Source organism: Etheostoma spectabile, chromosome 22 (genome assembly GCF_008692095.1).
Source record: "Etheostoma spectabile isolate EspeVRDwgs_2016 chromosome 22, UIUC_Espe_1.0, whole genome shotgun sequence".
In the NCBI taxonomy this organism is placed as follows: domain Eukaryota; kingdom Metazoa; phylum Chordata; class Actinopteri; order Perciformes; family Percidae; genus Etheostoma; species Etheostoma spectabile.
The window spans coordinates 13312518-13318517 of NC_045754.1; the positions used below are offsets into that span (position 1 = coordinate 13312518).

At 42.1% G+C, this 6000-nt stretch overlaps 1 protein-coding gene across 3 annotated transcripts in view; it reads left to right on the forward strand.

The window, feature by feature from the left end:
• Window positions 1-6000, forward strand: part of sulf1 (sulfatase 1) — an 80008-nt gene that overhangs the window by 40573 nt on the left and 33435 nt on the right. Inside the window, exon 2 of one of the 3 annotated variants that reach the window (XM_032503557.1) lies at window positions 1218-1447. The gene's annotated coding sequence lies outside the window, so the exon portion shown is untranslated. Of the gene's footprint in view, window positions 1-1075; window positions 1448-6000 lie in introns of those variants that run through there. The other 2 variants (XM_032503559.1, XM_032503560.1) reach the window with 2 other exon arrangements.

The window sequence follows — 6000 nt, forward strand, 5'->3', positions numbered from 1 at the left end:
GGTGTTGTTGCTGCTTATAGAATGCAAATGAACCACTTCGAAGCCTTTCTTTGGTGTTTCACACCTCCTGATTAACTCTTGCTGATGCTGATGCAGCTATCAAATGGGTATTAACTCATTAGGGCTTGCCTTTGAAGTTGCTCCTGACTATCATCAGGGTCTTGTAATCCTTTTTTAATGGATTAGTGTGTAGGACAGTGGTTCCACAAAATGATTAATGTGACAGCCTTTCTCATCTAATGTTTCCTGTGTTTTGCATGAATGGGTTGAAAATTGGTTGATTCATTTAGGAAATGAACCAGTAAAGGTGTTACTGTTGATAGCGAATGGTAAACTGCTTTATCAGTTTGCTGCCATCAAGCCGTAAACCCATACCTCCTCTTATCTTTACTTCTTTCCCTTTTCTTTCTCTTGCTATCTTACTCTTTCCTTAGCTTTGTAATTTCAGTGTCTTCCCCTCTGCCCTCCTTTTTAACTTAAGGCAATAGGTGGTGAAGGGCAGGAATGCAGCCAAGGGACTGTAAGGATTTATCACACTAAGGTGTGAGGGCCGCTGCCTGTACTTCTGTGCCTAGAGATGTAACAGTTTAGTGCCAAACGCATTCCCACCACGGGGCCAATACAGAATTTTATTGCTCTTTCAGTTTAATTATTTAGACCACATACTTTGTGGCTGCAGGGAGAAGAATGGGAGGAAAGGTGTCGGGGACAGAGAGTAAAGTAGTTTGTGTGTGCGCTTGTGTGATTGTGCGTGCATGCATGGGTTTTCAGTCTAATATCTATGTGAGAATTGCTGAGTAGCATTACCAGCATGGACATATAAAACATAAAAATAGTTTATCTCCATATTCTTCTTGTCTATCCCTGCTTTTGCCACTTAAAAATGCTCTCTCTCTTGCTCTGGCTCCCTCTCTCCCCTCCCATTCCTTCTCTTTCCACTCCTCTCACTCTCCCTGTACCTTCCTCCGACTCTGCCTCTCAGGTTACGATGACTGGGGGTTTTCTTGCTTCTCTCGTAGAGACTGTGTGTGTGTGTGTGTGTGTGTGTGTGTGTGTGTGTGTGTGTGTTGTGTGGTGGGTTTCCCTCAGCGCTAAGCTGTGTCCTTGTCCCTGCCTCCTGGCAGCAAGGAGCCACCCAGCAGCCGGTCTGGATTGGGCAGGGGAGTGGGGTTCTTGACACAGCGCGGTGCTGACTGCTCCGGGACGTGTTTCAACAGATGGTCGAGGTTAGAGAGTGTCATCACATCGGAGAGAGGATTAGAGAAGAGAGGTTGTCTTCCAGGAGCTGTGTGGTCCCCCCTACTCTTCCACCCAGAATCCCAGCACCAAGACACAAATCCCTCTATGAGCGAGGGAAGACCCGGTGAAGAAACGCAAGAAGAAAACTCAGGGAGGAATCCTAGCCCTCCCTCTCACTCAGCCAGCACTCTGCTCACTTGCCTTTCAGGTACTTTACAACTTTCTTACTTTTTTGGTCTATTTTCTATTTTATTTTTCTGCTTTTGCATTGTCTGTGCCTGTTAGTTTGTTCAGTTGGCAGTACATTTCTGTTGCAGCATACAGTCAGAAGTCTACAAGTGCAGTGAATCAGTGTTGCCTGTACAGCACCTCTCTGTGTGCTGGACTTCATAGTTTCCCCCTGAATGACAGGAATTCCCTCCGTCGCAAATTCCTCCGTCTCAAGGGATTAGAAGGCAGCACATTCCATTAATTCATTTTTCCACCAATTCATAAACACCCATCTGTTAATTTCTAGTTTTTTGAATGCAGGAAAGGAAGATACTGTAGATTTGAAAAATCTTGCTGTTACTTAAAATAAAAAATTGTGCTGCATAATGAACTGTGTAAGGACATGGTAGCAAACAAAAAAAACAGTTTTTACTTTGTTTATCCTGAACGTATCCTTTACTTTGTCTTTCTTAAAATCTTAAGTGAAGATTAATTGTTCCCTTATTAACTGTCAGTTTTGATAGCAAGAAATTAAAACATAGTTTTTTTTACACTCCCTCACTTCAGCCCAGATACGTTTTTTTTTAATAAATCTTATTCAGAGTGCCCTTCTGGCAGAACCTGTCAGTATACGCTAAATGGATGAGCTGCTGAAGAGTGCTTTCCGGACAAACTGTCAGAGCTGAGCAGAGAGACAGAGACTCAGAATGTACCCTCACTTCAGCTATTTAACCCAAGTCAAGTGAAAGGGAAACTTGCCAGTGGAGTGGGAATAGATGTAGGTATTTATCCACCAGCTTCAGGCGTGTGTGTGTGTGTGTGTGTGTGTGTGTGTGTGTGTGTGTGTGTGTGTGTGTGTGTGTGTGTGTGTGTGTGTGTGTGTGTGTGTGTGTGTGTGTGTGTGTGTGTGTGTGTGTGTGTGTGTGTGTGTGTGTGTGTGTGTGTGTGTGTGTGTGTGTGTGTGTGTGTGTGGTGTGTGGTGTGTGTGTGTGTGTGTGTGTGTGTGTGTGTGTGTGTGTGTGTGTGTGTGAGGTGTTTGCAAATGGAGATTGTGCAGCTGTGAAAGGCTGTGTGGACAGCAGCCGGGTTGAGAGGAGGTTGTATGGATGAAAGCTGCTGTTGTGTGAATTTGTGTTTACCTTGGTAAACCAGCCATAGCTACACTTCCTGCATGTTACTTGAAGTATTTAACCCAACCACCAGTAGGTTGTGATGACTGCTGCTTTAAGGCCAGTGGAGATATTTGTACAAAATGTGGGTGCATGAGCAAATCAATTAGGGAAACAGTTGAAGGATTTTTGAGAGAACTCAAAAGGAAAAGTTGATAGTCTTTTTATTTTAGATACTGTTAGAACTTTCATTAGAGGTATTGAGTGAAGTTTAAATTATGGGTATGTTTTTCTGTATTTACCAGAGAGATATATACATAGCATTGCGTTGGAATGCTCTTAAAAAAAAAAAATGTAAATGCTGTAGTTGAACACATTTTTACTACTCTTAAAATAATTGTGTATGCTTCTGGTAAGCTAGAATTTAGCTGAGTGTGAAATGTTATTACATTTTCCCTTTTTTAAGGACTAAATGAATAACATTTTTTTGTGTATTCAATCAAAATGTTCAACTTTTGTACCAGTCCACAAAAACTTGAAAATGTATACTAGTGTTTCTGAATGGCAGAAGTAGGCTGTGATCCTGTTCAAAGCTGATTGATTGTGTCAGGCACAATTGGCGAAAATGTAAGACTGGCTTACATTTCAATACACTAGCACTGCCAATATGTGTAAATGAACGAGAAAGCCGGAGAAATATGGAGAAGCCTAGCTTCAAACTTTCAACATTGACAAAACTGTTGCATAAATCTTCCCTTTACTTAAGTTTTACCCAGCAGCGTTTAGATTACATTTCTGATTACCCTACCCAGAGCATAGCAGAGCAACTTTGGGGCATTTTTTAATGGCAGCACTGACTGCCAGCTCAGAAGAGAAGGGAGATCCTTTAAACAATGTAGCTTCGCTGTGCTACAAACAAGAGCATGAGCAGCTGCTGCAAATAATTAGGTTCTGGGGGGGTAGCCGCTTGCCAAGACAAATGTTGTTCCAGTAGCAGCTCTGCCATCCCTCGTGTGTGTGTGTGTGTGTGTGTGTGTGTGTGAGCAATAAGTAAAGTAATTTGTTCTTCTGATAAGTATGGTGACTGAGTGTAAGGGAACAAGTTGTATCTGTGGTTTTCATTATTTGTCCAAATGGGACCAAAAGAGTGTGTGCGTGTCCTTTTTAAATGCCAGCCACAGTGACAACTGATGAACAAGGTCAAAGGCCTAATTATTGCAAGATAAATATATCAATGTGTTCTAAAATGTGCTGAATTTCATTGAGATTCTACTATGTGTGAGCAGGGGAGGCAGTCTTCAGCAAATATCTTAACTTTTTCCCTTTTCCAAATTAAAAATCTGCCCTCTCTTCTTTCCAGATCAGCATCGGCATTTTATCTCAGCCAAGTCAGACTGTCATCATGCTGCATTTTACTTTCTCAACTAACCCTACAATAACAGAAGTCACATTTATGAATCATTAAAGGGTTCCTCTGGGTTGCAGTAAAATGGAAATCCTTGCAGATGACTTTACGTTCTCCTGGAAGAATAGGAATATAGCCTACTCATGGCCTCTAAAATATGAGTTTAGATGTTTTTTTATTGAGAAAAATGGCAGAAGAAGTGGATATGCATTATCCAATATATATTTTGATCAAATTGCCTATTACGATACATTTGCTGACGATTTAGTCAATACTCTGAATTATTCAAAATATTTGATTTGGAAGACTAGAATGTCAGTCTGATTTTTCTTCTATGCAGAAAAATATGCTGCATAACCAAAGTTTGTGTGTGTTCTCTTGTGTGCGAGCATGTTAAGAAAAGATTTCCTAAACCACGTTCTCCTCAGGCACTTGTTTATCTCGTCAGCTTAATGATAGTGTTTCTCATACTATTCTGATTGCATAGTAGCGCTGGAGTAGATTGCACAGTCCTATCACTGCAAATGACCAGTATTTGAACAGTGCGCATTTGGCATGCTTTTATTTATGTGGGATCTAGAAAGACTATCTTTAGATGAGTCAGGCACTTTTTCAGTTTCTTTGTTGCACGTACTGATCAAACACTTCCACAGAGCTCCCATGCACTTACATACAACCTTTACACGAGATGCGTCCTTGATTTGTGACGACATATCTCTAGAGAAATATGTAATATATATCTGTATTCCCACATTGATGCACTGCATTGATCTATTTTGGGGTGTTTGGGAGCTCACAATAGCATTCCCAAGTCTTTGTTCAGCCTCTCATATGAGCGGTAAAGGTCAGGTCATGCAGACATCACATTCAGCTTATCATTGGTGGGAATGCCTGATCCTCCAACCTTCAATCTAGTACATGCACACGTTAAAGAAAGCAGCAAACCAGATGTATATTCTATGCTTTACTTTTTTGTGTCTGGCATTGTTCCGCATGCCTTTGTCTTGAGCGTCTGCCCTGATGACTAGTTAGAAAGAGAAGAGGTGTTTTGTGAAGAAAATGTTTTGCAGAGTTCAGCTATGCAACAGCAAGGAATGACCCCTAAACAGGTCCTTATTAATAATTTTGAAATTTTTGCCTGAGAATGAATTGAGTGAGATTGCTCTTAGACTTTATGAATTAATGTGCACTTTTAGCCAGTGAGTGAGAAGGATTTCAATGCTTTTTTCTGTGATGTCCGGAGCAGCTTTTGTTCAAGTGTCACTGCGCATAGATGCAGCATTGGCTTAAGAGGAGAAAGAGAAAGCTGGGTCAAGAGAGACACAGAGGGGGAAGTGGGACAAAGTAGAAGAGGCCAACATAAGAGAAAGGGAGGTGTGAGCGTGTGATAAAGAGAAGTGGTTTGAAGTGGACAGAAAGATCCAATGATCTTGTCGGGATCAGAGGCTGGATCTTTAAAACACATGGAATCAAACATAATCTTCTTGTGACACAGGAATATACAAAAGAGAAACATAGAAAAATGTGCACAAACACACACACACACACACACACACACACACACACACACTCTCTCTATACATAAGCTTACCCCCTTCCGCCCTCCACCCCCCAGCGGGCTGCACTGTCCTTGCTTTGTCATCTCTCTTGTCCATAATCCCCTCCCCAGGGAGAAGCAATCTGTTTTAGATTTGAAAGAGAAAAGGCCCGACCTGTATCACGTACAATTAAGCAGCCGTCAGAATTCGTTGGCGTAAGTTTGGAGGGAGAAGTGCTGCCACTAGGGGGTTGTCCCTTTCATCTACCGCTTTTCCAGAATGGAGATAATGGAGTGGGAGGGTTGAAGGGATGGGAATGGATGGGGGGGCAGAAGGAATGAATACATATCCTCACCCCTCCATCCCGCTCCACAGCTCGACTAATAGAAGCCAGCATGCGTTTGTTTCAGCTCTTCTGCTCCCTTTCTTTCCTTCTCCCCTGGAGCGGGCAAACACATTCAGCCTCTGCCAGCACTCCGCTCCTGTGTGTGTGTGTGTG